Raw genomic sequence first — 16720 nt, 5'->3', positions numbered from 1 at the left:
TTATAGTTCATCCCACATAACGTCAAACTGCGTTTGAATACATATAAATCGGAAAGCTGAGTCTGAAATGTCGGAATTTTGTAGTTTATTTCGAAAAAAATGTCTTTTGGTTAAAAAATAAACATACACTGTGTGTAAAATGTCCGGCAACATTTAACTATTTCGAAAAATATTCTACATATTGAAAAACATCGAATATAAAAAATTTCGAATTTTAAACGTTTGTGAGTCACAAGATAGCAATGAAATGATGTTAAGTTTTTTCTTATGGAATGACATGTTTCAATGACATTTGCTGATTCCGTCTCTCATTCTGATCATATTTCAATTAATACAAAATGCCAAATATGCACAAGAATATCTCTAGGAAATAAGATGCTATTTACAAAGTGTGGTATTCACTATACTTTTTAAAAACTCTCAAAGTAACAATTAATTAATTAACCACCGGATGAGAACAAAATTTAAACTGGAAATTCGTCCTCCGATTCATCTGTAATAAATTGTAAAGCTTAAAGTCCTTACACCTTTTCAATACTTTAGTAACATATGGTTGTAGTTATACACTACCAACTTCCTTAAAAAAACGTATTTAACTACTTAACTGTAGATAATAAAAATTTTTAGTTGTGTCCAAATAGATTCCCAGATTTACCACTGTGCTTCGCGTGTAATGGGTATTATTTACAATTTAACGTGGCATTTCCATCCAATCAGATCAATTTACTATTGAATAAACTGTTGTTCACATCGATGAAATCCCAGTTTTTACCGCGGTAAAAATCTTGATTTTCAGATCAGTGTTGTTAGGGAAATATAACCAGTTACATTGTTACCCACCACCTTTTTGATCACACACTAAACGTCAAATATTTAGTTACGTATACGCAAAAAACATCGTTTCGAAAGTGAGTTTAAGCTGACTCGTTGAAAGACCTTGATTAAAAAAACTACACAATTTAGGGTTTTTGAAGCGGCAAGCAATTCTGTCTTCACCAACTAGATAGCGCCAGGTTAGTTCTTTTTGTTTGCAACGCACTAGACTAGAACTTACATCTTGGTTAAAACCAATCTACCTCAAACATTAGTTTGTCCAGCAGAATATAACTCTATTTCATATGTTTATGATATTTTTTTCCTGTATTTATACTCATTCAGTGTTTTCTTAAGCAAAGGGCTTAACACCAGCTCAAAAATTATTATATTTATATTAACGTGGCTAAAATGCTTTAATTTATTTAATACCAGCGTTGAGGTTTATTTAAAACTAACGATGTATGTGCGTAGCCATCGATCTTTTGGTTACCATATCTATTGCAAAAACAGGTCAAAAAAGGTTTTGTAAGACTTTATCAAATTTTGGACATTGAGACACTATAATAAATGTACATAAAGTCATAGCTATCCTGTCCTTTCACAAATTACATTTACGTTGGTTGAGAATTGATAGTAAACTATTTCTAATTTCAGGCACAAGTTGCTGTGTACACAATTTCCAAATGTGGATCATGAAGAAAAATAGCCTTACTACAAATGTTTGACGCGCCTAGAACCATGAAAGGATCATCATGACGTAAAATTTCATCAAAATCAACAATCCTGCAAGTACTTCTGTAGGCAACTTGATACCCGAATTAGCAATTGTGATCTATACCAAGTATACCACGAATACTATTGCCTTAAAAAAGGTTCAATGCACCTGATAAAAAATAAATAAATGTATGGGATTTCATAGCATGGAATTCTTATTTATTTTAATAATAAACTAAAGATGGTCGGGTGAGTTGGGTGTAGTTTAATTTTTTATTTTGCTTTTCTATTACTGTACTTTTACTGTTTTGCCATATGCAGCATTTATTATGTGCGTGTGTTATTTATTATTTTGTCAGGTCAATTATATTACAATATATAGTACAATTATAGTATTTGGCCGAAGAGTTCTTATTTAATGTCAGTAATGTGTATTAGGGAAAGTGTCATTCCTTTTAATGTCAATCTACGCATGGGGAACTGAGTAACTGTGCAAAAGTTGACATTGGGAGTGAACAAAGACCGGCAATCAGCTATTCATATCTATCAAACTTATTTACTGAATTTATTTATTCCTTACCGACCTCCACTTGTTCGGTGTTCTTATTTTGTCCGGTTGTAGACGCGCTTAAACTTAGAAAGAACTATGCAAAAACAACATTTTTCAAACTTAAAAACTTCCTATTAGCGTGCAGTCTGCCGCTAGCACTTAGACTACGGGTAGTAAATTGTTACATATGGCCCATCTTATTGTACGGCGCAGAAACGTGGCCTCTCAAAGCTGGAACCCTGAACGGCATCGAAGCGTTTTAAATGTGGACCCACCGGAGACTCTTGCGCGTGCCGTGGACCGCACATGCCACGAATGAAGAAATTTTAAGAACTGCAGGCTACGAACGAGAAATACTTAGCATCGTTAAAGAAAGAAAAGTTTCCTACCTCGACCATATCCTTAGAGGTGGCAAATATCACATTCCTACAGTAATTCTACAAGGAAAAATATAGGGGCATCGAGGTCGAGGATAAAAGCAACACTCCTGGCTAAAAAAACATACGGGACTGCTGTAACATCAGCGACGCAGTCACCATATTTGGAAGAGCCGAGAACGGCACTCGGCACATTGTATGGAGAGTACACTACCCAACAACTAGTACAATCACCAACGTGCGGCTAAGCACAGGGCACAAGAAGAAGAAAAATTTGCGCAATTCGGTACGCGTATGTGACATAATGCGACAACTACGATGTACCTGCACGGTCTACATCGGAGCTCGTCCTGCCTTACCAGATCACTTTTTTTACATTCCACGTCATCCTCCTGATCGGGGTCACTTTTAATTGGGGTTCGTAGCACCAGTGCACCAAGCAGGTTTTTTTTTCTTCTGTTGAAGTAATCTAATCAAGTCATGAGGATGTTGAGTCGAAAGGGAGCAATTTTAAAACTTGATAAGTTAGATGGCAGAAGGTTATGTATATAGCAACTTTGAGTTTTTAAATGTAAAAATTTTGAAAACCAAAAGACACCTTATTATATTTTCCAGATATTTAATAATGATTAGAAAGTATACTTAATATCAATATAAAAAAACCGACACAACACCAATGAAATTCAGGTAATTGAAAGCATCAACTGAGAGAGGTTGAGGTGCTTTTCTTAACTTTAATATTGCTCTCTCAATTGAATCGTTAACTTTCAGGATCCTTTCTATCACATAGAAAGTACTGTTCCATCTAGTATACACTTCCTGTAATAATTTATACTCCTTATAAGTAGCATTTCCATCAATGTTTTGCTTTTTCATGAAGGGTTCCATAGCCACTTGAAAAATGTGACCAGATGTTTTGACTGACTTATACATAGTTTTCTTATCCGTCCAAATTAAGAACAAGGAATATATGTGGATATTTTAAATCCATTGTTCTGGTGCTGTAATAATTGCTACTCTCGTTGCTAATAATATATATAATAGATAGCCTATTTTTGAAAATAAAAAATAAACATTCATATATGTATAGTGCATAAACAGTCATGATTTTTCTCTTCGTAAAAAATACCTCTACAACTTTTGTTATAATCAATTTTGTTATTAATTCTAATTATTTGTTTTTGTAATACAATACAGATTGAGTATCTGTATTGCATCCCCAGAATATTGTCACGTTAAGGGGTAGCTCAGAAGAAGAAAACCACAGGTATACAGGTAATCCGCTTTTATTTAAGATAACACTACAATGGTCTTACCCCCCGATTGCCAAGAAGGTGAGGATCATGATGTGCGGGGTGTCTGTGGGAATGGTTGTGGAGGTTCGCGGAGGGCGCACGCTTACCGGGGGTGAATAGAACCCTAGACTAGTGTCCCAGGGCATTCACCACGCCGAATAAGACGCTATGGTACTGTTAAAGGGAGGTAAGCCGGTACGGCAACTAATGCTGCTCGCCCGTGCTATTTCCTTTAACAGGCTGATTCCCGGGTGCTTGCACTTGGTCTCCACCTGCTCCACTAAAAGCTACACAGATGGTGAACCCAGACTAACCCAGAGATCAGTAATTAGTACGTGCTTTGAAGCTGTATTTATACCTACATCATGACCCCAATTCGCCGATCTTGTTTACATTAGTCTGGTATTGGGGGAGACCGAAGCAAATTTAGGTACGGAACATAGTGTAATTGCTATGTTACAATATTATGACATATTTTATCAATGATTAGAAGTTTGCATAATAAAAAATCTTTAGTGTATCGGGTGTTCCACCTACTTGCTAAGGAGCCTAATGTTATAACCTACTTGACTCAATTTTGAAATTAACTTAGCTATGTGCATAGAGCAACTCAAAAACACATCTATTGTCACTCTCACAAGTGTAGAATTGCTGCTGTGACACATTTCATCTTCTATAATATTTATACTATAATCAGTATATAGGTATTACTATAATCAGTATAATAATAATAATAATAATAAAAAGTATCAATGTCATAAATACACAGAGTGATGATATATTAGAAGTACATAGAGAACAGCTCAATATTTTTCGTTAAAATTTGAAGTGTAGCCGAGGTTGGGTCCAAACTCTCTTTCTACAATATCTGGACTTTGCGGTGTTGCCAGATTAGCCAAAAATAATCCCAACTTTTGATTTTTAAATGGAACACCCTGTTTTCAATCTCATTTTTGAATTTCTCACAAGAAGGCTATTAATTATTATAGTTAATACTTCCTTATACCTATTTTGCACCATTTCTTATACTTTATAAAAATAGTGGATTTGTCAGTAAAACACTATAAACAATAATTAAATTTTCAAGTCCTGAAATGTTTTCTGATTGGACCTTTTGCACTCAGTTACACAATACAACAAAATTCAACTGACTGAAAACTGTTGAAAAGCCCAGAGACTGAAAATAAAAAAAAAACTACATTTTTAATTACTGATGTCCGCTAGTAATAATAATAATAATAGTAATAGTAATAATCTTTATTTCCAATTACATAAATATATTTCACTATGAAACATACAACATAAAAGGAAACAGCGTTAAGAATGTACACGTCGACAGTGCGAACATATAAGTATGTCTAAGGTATTATACAAACAACTTAAATCTAGAATTAGGTATATCTAATTTAAAAAGTCATTCATCGAGTAGAATTAGTAATGCATTTTTTATATCTTTTTTAAAACACTTAAAGGTCGTTATTCTTTTAATGTGATCTGGTAGTAGATTAAATCATTTTAAGGACATGTATACAGGACTTTTTTTTTAACAAAGTTAATCTGTGTTGATGATAATTTACATCTGCTGTTCTGGTGTTGTAAGAATGAAACGTTTCCAGAATAAATCTACTCTTATTTTTAAAAAAGAATGACACACATTCATATACATACAGTCCAAAAACTGTTAATAGACGATTTTCCCTAAATTTACCTCTGCAAGAATCCCTAAAGCCCATTTTTAGTATAACTCTTATAGCGCGGTTTTGAGCAACAAATACTTTGTGAAGTAGTAGTCCATTTTTTCTTAAAGTGGAGGTGTAAGTTTAAAAGTGATGGGAAAGAACACACAGCCTTCTCCACAAAAAAATTATTCAAACCCCCAAAATGTTAGAGGGGTCGCTCGACATATGTTTCGGGCACATAAGTACCCATCTTCAGGAGCCCATATGACAAGGTGAAACGCCGGCTATCTTTCTTTAAAGGGGAGACAGCAAGACCCAAGTTTAAAATTAATATGCCGTAAGGCCAAACATTACAGTCGTACTTAAAGAAGTTTAAAAAAAAAAAATATTGTGGAGAAAACACTAAAAACTAAAGTAAACACTAACTAATTAACATAATCAATGTGTGTTAAGTAGGTCGGAGCGACCCTTAGAATTTAAAATTAAAATTTCAATCATGTTAAGCGAATCATCCAATGCCCAGTTGCAAGAAGCTAACAGAACAAAATGAACAAAATACTTTGTTCATTGAACTGTTTCAACCCCAGAAAATAATCCCATATTTAATAACGGACTCGAAGTTTGCACAGTACAAAATTCTCAACCTATTTGTATCCTGCAGATACCTAATTGTAACCCTTATTCCGTAACATATTTAAGCAAGTCTATGTATCAACCCTTGCATATGTTCATCCCAGTTCAGAAATTCATCCATAGCAAGTCTCAAGAACTTTGTACTATGCAAGACGCTGAACTCACTATCACAAAGAGACAAAAACTGCTGTCTTTCTGTTTTTGATTGTTCAGTCCGACATTGGTTTTATCATTGTTAAGCAAAAGTTTATTTCCTGAGAACCACTGAATTCACCAAATTTTGTTCCACCGCGAGTTACCTGACTCAACTGTCTATTCCCTACAAGAAGATTAGTGTCATCTTCATAATAACAAGTAATAGCCTCATCCGGACTAGTTGCCATAGACGCTGAGCAATAATTTTTTCCACATGTGGACTCCCTAACAATCTGCCTTCTTCCAGTTAAGTATGATTTAAAAAGATTTGGATCTACACAGTCGTATGTTTTAGATAGGTCTAAAAATATTCCCATTGCTAAACAGCCTTTTTCCAAGGTCTATTATTTTTCTTGTAAATTCAATCACAGCAGTGTATGTTGATGATCCAGCCAAATATGCATGTTGAATGGGTTGTATTAAATTAGACCTATTCATAAAGTGTAAAAGTCTATCACACATTACCATTTCAAATAATTTTGCAAAGGAAGGCAGAATACTAATAGATCTGTAGTTGTCCAAAATTGTTGGATCGCCTTTCTTAAAGATCGGTCTAATTACTGCTGTTTTTAACTGGCCAGGAAAAACACCCTGCTTCAAAGCATTGTTTATCAGAAATGACAAAACATGACAAATGTATGGAACTGTCATCTTTACAATACTAGCAGGAATCTCATCCACACCAGCATTGTACTTATTCTTGTACTCTTCATTTTGGTAGCAAATCCACATACCTCGGCCTCAGACACTGGCCTTAATAACATAGACCGGCTATTAGGATTTATTTGAATATCAGTCTTAACATTGTTAACAAAAATTTATTATAAAGAGTAGGCAACTGCTCTATGTTCTCACCAATACCAATATCCGAGTGTTCTTCTTTGCCTATATTTTCCCTATATATTGCCCACATACATTTAGATTTGTTATCAGATGTCAAAATACGTTTTTGATACCGCTCAGACCTAGTAATTTGCAAAAGATTGTCATATTCTTTTTTTACTACTTTGTACTGAGTTTTATATTTACTGTCCAATCTACATAACATAAGAAGAATGTCCAATCTATTTTTGCAATCTTGTACCTTCGGGTTCGATTTGTCGTGTTGACTTGTTTTTATTACTTAATTTTAAAGGAAAACTATAATTAAAGATGTTAATAAAATCTCGAATAAAAATATTCCATTGTGAATCAATGTTTTCATTTCAGTTATTATAGACTAAAGACCAATAATCATTTTTCAAGTAATTGACAAAATACAACTTATTTTCCTTACTATAGAATCGCCTATAAGATGCCATATTTATACTAGGTGCCGCTAATTACAAAACAATAATTTGAACCATATGATCGGAAATACACGTTTCCAGAGTATCGCTATCTAGATAGTCTAAACTACTATTTACAAAAATATTTTCAATGCATGTTGCAGAGTTATTGTTTTCTCCAGTATTCAAGATAGTTTGTCTAAATCCTTGTGATTCCAGCATTGATAGCATATTCAATTTAAGCTTATTATCTTTTAGCAATTCAACATTAAAGTCTCCTGCTATGCAAATTGTTTTGGGTTTTTGTCCCATACCGGCATTCAGTTTTTCAATTACTTTTCAAAAAAACGAAATCACCCGAAGGTGGCCTATAAATACAAACTACCCTAACCCCTTGTTACCCCCTGAAAATGACAGACCACTACAGCACACTCTATTTTACGTGCAATTGAAAGTTTACTTACATCTTTTCTGGTATTAAACTCCACAGTTTTATGTACCGGGTCTTCCACTAACAGAGGTCATCGGCGATATCTCAAAAACTATGAAAGACAACTTTGAAAAAAAAAATATATATAACTAATGTGGCAAAGAGAAAATGCTGAGAATATTTTTTTTAACTCTAACTCTTCTGCTAAGTCGCGCAACTTACATAATAAACGCAAAAAAAGTGAAATAACTGTGAAAATCTAAATGAAAAGCTATGTTTAAAATAACACACTTACGTTTTCGAAGCAATTCTACACATTTTTTGTATAAGAAAGTTTTCTCTAACTTCACGCGTTTTCCGTTGAGGGCGCTGCGAATCTCGTCACAGAAAAATTTAAATATCTTGATAACGGATAATTATTGTTTAATGAAGTAATAGCTCGTTAGAAAGGTATTGGTTTGCTCTATTTAATGGTCTAACACAATTTATTGTAGTTAACTAACTAACTGCTAGAGGGCGCTTTTTCAAAAAATCGCAATTTCTTGCGGTTATCTCAGAAAACTTAAATGAAATGGAACCTTTTTTATATTTTAGATAAAAAGAGCATAAAATTTTGATCACGTCCTGAAAGTTTCAAGTCGCTATCAATATTCGTTTCATAAATATGCATGTTTAAAATCGATGCGCCGTAAACATATTAAATTAAAAAACTATGCCTATAGTTATTAGGTTATAAAATGAACGGGCTTCATACCTTAATATTAATAACGAGTTAAACTTAAAAATAGTGTTTAACGTATGCACTTAAATTATATAACAGGAATGATTGAAAAAAGCAGATAAATAAATGAAAAAAGTCCTCTAGTGCCGTCCTAAATGTTCAAATTGACGCCCGTCGTTCTCGATGCACATAAGTAGCCTGTCTCTAGTTGATGTGACAGCAGATTTTTTTTCTACTTCAGGAATTCTACCTATGCATTAAACTATTGCTTGCATCATATCTTCCCTTGTAGCGGGTTTGGACGAATAAACCTCATGCTTTACTTTTCCCCAAAGGTAAAAATCTAAGCAGGTTAACTCCGGAGACCTTTAAACAGGTAGGTATACTTAAGTGATGATTAATATAAGAGGCCACCGAAATAAACTGCCTTTTCCAATCCAGCGGTTAGGAAAAGAAACATCTAAATGGCGCCGAACATTTTGCGTATAATGTGCAGGACATCATCATCCACCATCATGCTGAAAAAACATGTTCTGACGGGTGTCCAGACATCTTCTAACAGAAGAGGTAAATTATTTTCGAGGAAATGTAAGTACCTCTCGCCATTCAGCGTTTGTTCGAAAAAAAACGGTCCTATAATTTGACCGCTCAAAATTCCACACCATACGTTTAAAAGCCAGCGACCTTGGGCTTGAACCTCATGTAACCATCGAGGGTTGGTACGCGACCAATACCTAGTACTACGCTGATTTACTGTTCCATCAATGTGAAACGTTGCTTCGTCGGTCCATAATATTCGGTATAAGAATCTATGGTCTTGCGCAAGCATGTTTAGCATCCAATGGCAATGGATTAAACGACGGTCAAAATCTTCTATATAAACAACTTGATGGCGAACCATATGATACGGATGTAGTCTAAATATGAATCATTCAATGTATTATAATGTTGGAGTAATTGTTATTATTTTATTTAATAAGTAATTCTAGCTAATGGGTCCAAATAAACATCACAAAAACACCTCGAATAACTTCAATAAAGTGAAACGTGGACAAACCGGGTATGGTATGGGTGGTTTAACTGTTATATACCATAAACAATGCCAAAAAAAGGAAAAGCCGAAAAAGTGATAAAATCTGTATTTTTAGGAAACTATCAACAAAACGCCATTTAAATTTGTTTATGACAAAAAACTCCGCTTCTTTTGTTTCCGCAGCCTACTACATATTTTTAATCAAGATACCTAGGCACTGCAAAATTCTTACCGTAGGTCAGATGTAATAACATGCATATTTATTAAACGAATATTGATAGCGACTTGAAACTTTCAGGACGTAATCAAAATTGTATGCTCTTTCTATCTAAAATATAAAAAAGGTACAATTTCATTTAAGTTTTCTGAGATAATTGCAAAAAAATTGCGATTTTTTTGAAAAAGTGCCCTCTAGCAGTTAGTTAGTTAAAAAAAATATTTTCAGAATTTTCTCTTAGCCACATTAGTTATAAAATTTTTTTTTCCAAACTTGTATCTTTCATAATTTTCGAGATATGGCCGATGACCTCTGTTAGTGGAACACCCGGTACAATATAGCGATAATTGTTGATCTATCTTGCAATCCATACTGTATCTGTGTACCAGAGAGTAATTGGCAGTGATATGAAAAAATATTAATTCTACACATTATAATCACAAAATTATAAACACTCCAAATTTTTATGCATTGTTTATGATAAAACTGATAACAACAGCAAGTGCTTCAATGAGATATTTTAAAATACTCGTGGGAATCACATCTTTCCCAAAACTGTTTTTCTTTTCAAGTTTTTTCTGCAATTACAATACAGAATCTCATGACATGTGCGCTTGCTTTTATTAATAGGCTACATTTCTAAGTTAGTATATGATTGAATTCTTTGAGAAACCAGTAAGTTATCCTGTTCTTTTCGGTATTGTTATATTTTTGTTTATAATAGATATTTTATGTCTTAATTTAGACGACATAAGCAAGTTGTTCCGCTTCTTTTTACTCTTAATTACTTCAACTTTATTTAGATATTGACACTTGTTTAATATTTATATCCGCTATTAAATATCCTTTTTGGAAAATGTTGATTAAACATACCATTAAATTTGAACATAAAGACTCGCCATTGCTCATTTACGTCTTCACACTGAACGGTATACACATTGAGCCATTGACGCGGCATCGACGACGGTTGTGACATAGCCAAAGGGCGAGGCACTTCCTCTTGATGAGAGGGCGTGTCGTCTTCTTCAGGGTATCTCAACTCCTGAATGCGGTTTTGGGTACAGTAGCTAGGGGTGTACGCTGTAAGGTTTCTCGTGGGGTTTTGTCGCGTATTATAGGGGTGCGTGTTACGCCGAGTGACGCTCATCGTGCTTTCGTGCTTTCGTTGAATTAAAGGTAACGGGCGAGTCCGACGGTCACTCCGCCAAGACACGAGTACACGCAGACCGCTACAAGCACCTCGGACCGTGCACGCTAACACGCGCCAATCGGAAAATTAATAACTTCTGCCCTTCTGGGTTTGCGATGGGTAACCCACTGTAACGCAATTATAACACGTAGGCGTTTATAGCACTACCCAAAGCAAATTGCTGCAACCTTCCTTAGCCCGAAACAGGAAGAGTGTGGATTCACCCAAAATATTAAGTTGCCGATAAACCAACTTACCAACAAATTTCCTCCCCTAGGTGGTGTTTAAAATACTCTAGCTTAGACGGGGGTTCGTGAGGTTTTTCCCTCTGTATTTCAAACTGCTGCTTTGTCAAAATCGAGAATAAGTTTTAGGCGCCACCGAAATTTTGATTTAACAACTAAAGTTCTTTAAAGTTAGCTGCAACAAACCCTAAACAAAATATGGAAAACAAATACTGACTTGTTGCCCGTAATATGGCTTCAAAATCTAATCAAAGAAAGGCCACACCATTAAGTGAACAAAATACATTTAATCATTATCGGAATAATGACAAAACAAATAGCAAAGGTGTGCAGCAAATAATTACAACGCTGGGCACCCTGCGGACGCTACCAAACAGTAATAAAAACAATAAATGAGTGGGTTTACACCGCTGTAGGTTAAACACTTAAAAATGTAATTACGCTACCAAATATAGCACTATGTACCCTGAGTACACCCCCAAAAGAAACCATAGTCGACTGTGATTAGCTTTTTTACACTGGGTCAAAGCAATTAAAATATGAAAACCCTTATCAATATGTTGAGCAAATACAAATTTGTAGAGCCAGTAATAAATGAAGTAATTAGTTGTTGTATGATCAAATTACACTAACAGAAACTTAGATATAGGTACTTATCTTGACAGACCTCCGAATCTAGTGACGTTTTAGATTAATTAAACCATCCATTGACCCACATATGAAGCTATCCCGATTGGTCAACTCGTGAAATACTCTGGTGACTTGTTAGGTGAAAAAGGTGCGTGAAAACGGTTCTCCCCAACTCCGGTCTCAGTGTTTCAGACCCTCCGTACATCCATAGACAAATACAATTCCCAATTTACCTATATGAACTAATCCAAACGTCTTTGGAAAAGCCTTCTGGACTAAATGACCTTAGTCCTGGTACTAGTTCCTGTAAGTACAACCCTATATATAATACAAATACACAAACTAAAACCAATTATTTACCTCGTTTAACGAGGAACACCAAAAATTAAAGATCCGCGTCTTTAAGACAACCGCCGATAATATAGCCGATTTAAAATGGCCGAAGTTCGAACCTTTATAACGCCACCATGCGGCTAATTAATTGCCTCCAGAACACAATGCGATCGCTAAAACTCATACGGCGATGCTACCAAAACTATGGCAATTAATTGATAAAAACAGAGGCTATACAAAGTCCCAATCAGTGGGGTAGAATCAATTCAGGATTCTAAATAGAATTGCCTCCATTTTTCGAACTTCACACGTGAAAAGGTTTTGTCAAAAAGCCCTCTCTAGATTCCCTTTTCCCTCAACCAAAAGTGAATATCTCTACCAGCAAAAAAAAATGACCCTTCAACGACAATCTACTGTCCACAAGCCAAACGAAGACAGAGAAAGAATATCTCGTGGCAACGTCGAAGGCGCGATTCAAGAAGAAAGCACCTGTCGCGTCGATCAATACTCGTACGAGCAAGAGGGCGCAGACTCCTCAGAAAGCGGGCAGTACGTTAGCCCAATCCGGCGTAGGTACGACCGTATGTGACCGAAACTGCAATGCGATGTTGTCACGTAGAGCTGGTAATACTACGTACTCCCAGACAAATCTATTCTTGCCAAATCAACCCGTAACACCACCCAGTGAAAAAACGTTTAAATATGTTGAACCAAGTCAATTAAAACGGGATGCCAGGTAGTCACTCCGGGAATAACAGAAAGTTGCACAAGGCGCTACCCTTTCATTCAAGAAGTGCCAGGCTATCTCCCTGAGGAGCCCCGGCACTCCATCCTCTTCCATCCTCTGGTCAAAGAACGGTGGCCACGCAATGTTGAAGGCGTTCTTCAGGTCCAGCGTGACCACCAGTACGTGCCAGTTTGCCTCTTTGGGTTCCCTCAATTTCTCTCTCATCCTCTCTATTGCCATTAATGTATCTCTAGACCTCCGGAAACCAAACTGCCTCTCATTGAGACAGCCCGCCCTTTCATACCAGTTGACTATCCTGGCGTTGACCAGCCGGTCAAGCAACTTACCGAGCGTCGGTAACAGACTGATTGGCCTGTGCCCTCCGCTCTTCTTTGGCAGCCACCTGACCCTAACCTCCTTCCACACCTGCAGAAAAACTCCCCTTGATAAACACGCCCCATACACTCTCATCATTCCCTCTCTCCAGACTTCCCAGACATGCTTCACGCACTCGTTGGGGATCCTATCGTCCCCATACGCCTTTTTCCTTTTCAAACCGGCAATCACCCCTTCCAGTTCTTCCACTCTGAGGTCAACGTCGAAGTTGACGTTGGCCCTCCCCTTTCTTCTCGTACGTTGGTACGTTTCCCATTCGTCCTTCTCATCTACAGTCAGATCCGGGTGGTATTTCTCAATCATCTCCCTATCCCACTCTTCCCCTGTCCCTATCTCCCTACCGTCCCTAGTCCTAAGTGCGGATTCCCCCCCGCGAACCCCCCCCTTATTTATTAATTCCCACACTCTGTCCACGAGTTATCGGTGGTCAACTCCTCTATCTGCTCCCTTCTCTTTTCTCTCTTTTTTTATCCTAATGGCCCTTTGTAGTTCTTTCCGTTTTGCGTAATATTCGCGTTTCATAACTCCCTCATTCACACTCCCCCTACTCCCCCGATACTGCCTCCTCATTCTCTCCACTTCTCTCTTACTGCCGCTCAAGTCGTCGTCCCACCAACTGTTAGCGGCTCTCCCAATCATCATTCTCCTTTTAATCAACTTACACGCATCCTTGCAAAAGTGTTGCATCCTTCCGGCTTCCGCCTCGAGATCCTCCACGGCCTCGATATTTCCCCACCTAAACCCACTCAGATGCTCCCGAAACCGTTCCCAATCCGTCGAATTAAAGTCATACTCCCATTCACCCTCTTTCCCTTCCACCAGTTGACCAGAGACCGTTGACTCCAAATGTCACGTATTTGTGATCACTTGAGTGAGTCTCCGTGTCTCTCACCTTCCATTCCCCTATCTCAAAATCTCTTGCCCACGTCACATCCACCCAACTCTTGCCGTTCGCGCTCTCGAACGTCGGACCCTGGTTCCGATCGTTCGCGAGCTCCCATCCATACAAAACTGCCATCTCCATAAGTTCTTCTCCCCTTCCATCCATCGTCTCTCCTCCCCATGCTTGGTTTTTGGCGTTAAAGTCCCCAACCAGAAGCATGGGTCCTTTAACTCTCCTCCACATTCTCTCCCTCTCTCTCATTCTATGGTTTGTACGACTGCCTGCCGTTGGCTCGTCGTACACACCAACCACTCTCACCTCCTTATCTCTGAATTTAAGTATTATACTGACCACATTCTCACTCGACTCACTATCCGACATCCACGCCCTAAGACTCTCTCTCACCCATATGACCGATTTAGCATTTTTTTATTTTTATTTATTTTTTTTATTTGATTTATTAATTCCACTCAATGTTTACAACAGAACAATGTAACATTATGGGATCGTCAATTTATAGGTATACTTCTCTAACATGTATAATAATTAGAATAAACGACACCAACACAAAGTCCGTCACAAAAAAACACTTAAAAATATCACAATATTAAAAACCAGGTTTTTTTATCGGGCACAGGGCACAGGTATTGATAAAACCATTTTCTCTATCTGGAAGCGGCCATTCACAGTTCATCGCTATCAAAAAATTCTGCTACTGTATAGTAGCACCTATTTATAAGGAAATCCTTCAACTTATTATTAAAGTTTTTATTTACTGAGAAACCATCAAATAAACAGGTTATTTTCTGCAATTTATTCAAACATTTAATCCCCATATAGTTCGCATCAGTTTGCGAAATTGCCAATCTACATTTAGCAAGAATAAACTCACTCTTTGTCCTAGTGTTATGTCTGTGTATAGAACTTTTTTGCTGTAAATTATTGTTCTTTTCTATTATAAAGAAAATCAACAAATATATACAGGGTGTCCGGAAAATACGTGTACAACGTTTGACGACAGACTCCTGACGTCAAAATATGTCGATCTAAGCCGACTTAGTTATATTCAAAATTGTCTCGTTTAGCCGGTAGAGGGCGTCAAAAATTTGTAAAAATATTGTTTTTTTACTAAATTACGTGAAAACCTGCTAATGGATTTTAATGAATTTTAGTATGTAGACTAATACTATAAAATGACGTTTTCTAGTAGTATAGTCACCGGCTGTAAATAAGTGGAAGTGTTATAAAAGTGATATAATACGTCAACATTTCTCCTCATTTTTTATATGAACGGCGTTATGACAACCCAGATATTTTTGTCGAGTGACCGTGAAGTATTTTGAAGCTATTTTACCTCTTTAATATTTCCCGGTGGATGAGCTGTTTCGCCAGAAAAAAAAAATTTACAATTACCTGCATACATCAAAGTAGGTATAATAAAGTTGAAATTATTTATTGTAAGAAACTAAGTAAACCAAAAACATTACTTAAGCAAATGTGTAAAATGACCGCCATCTTGCTGAATACACTTATCAATACTCTTTAAGAAATGAAATTGTACCCAATATTTTTACAAATTTTTGACGCCCTCTACCGGCTAAACGAGACAATTTTGGATATAACTAAGTCGGCTTAGATCGACATATTTTGACGTCAGGAGTCTGTCGTCAAACGTTGTACACGTATTTTCCGGACACCCTGTATACAAACAAGACAACGTCATTATTCTCAGGGTTCTGAATGCATTCCTACAAGATTCCATGGGACGCAGACCAACCATAGCTCTGATTATTCTTTTTTGTAAAATAAACACCGACCCGGCAGCACGAGAGTGACCCCAATATATCAAACCGTAAGATAAGCGAGACTGCACCAAGCCAAAATACAGCAATCTCAACACCTCCAGAGACACCGTTGTTTTAATATTTCTGATCATATAGCAGTATGAACTTAATTTAGAGTTAATCATGTCGCCATGCAATCCCCATGTAAGTTTCTGATCTACAGTGATGCCCAGAAATCTGACGCCATCGACGCTCTGTATCGACCCACCCTCTGTCCAGATTAAAGGGCTACAGTTTATCGATTTGTTCTTTGTGGTAAACTGAATTGCGTATGTTTTATCTGTGTTCAGCTTTAAACCATTTTTTTGACACCACGTCGCCATGGTAGAAGTCGCTAACTGACACCTTTCTATAAGATTTTGAAAACTATTAGCTGTTATTATGACACTGCAGCCATCTGCATATATTATGGGAAAGCCAATTTCTCTTAATGAATCCGCCAAATCGTTTATATAGACGTTAAATAAAGTAGGAGATAGGCAGGACCCCTGCGGTGTACCAACAGCCACCTCACAACTATCTGATCTCGAGCCATTTGGTTTGCC

At 36.7% G+C, this 16720-nt stretch overlaps 1 pseudogene; it reads right to left on the bottom strand.

Annotated features, from left to right (window-relative positions):
• Positions 1 to 8628: 8628 nt before the first annotated feature.
• On the bottom strand, positions 8629 to 9555 carry LOC145734904 (uncharacterized; annotated as a pseudogene).
• Positions 9556 to 16720: the final 7165 nt, after the last annotated feature.

Source organism: Ips typographus, linkage group LG10, assembly GCF_016097725.1.
Source record: "Ips typographus isolate SLU linkage group LG10, UJ_Ityp_2.0, whole genome shotgun sequence".
Taxonomy (NCBI): Eukaryota; Metazoa; Arthropoda; class Insecta; order Coleoptera; family Curculionidae; genus Ips; species Ips typographus.
This window is presented reverse-complemented; position numbering and strand designations above follow the sequence as displayed.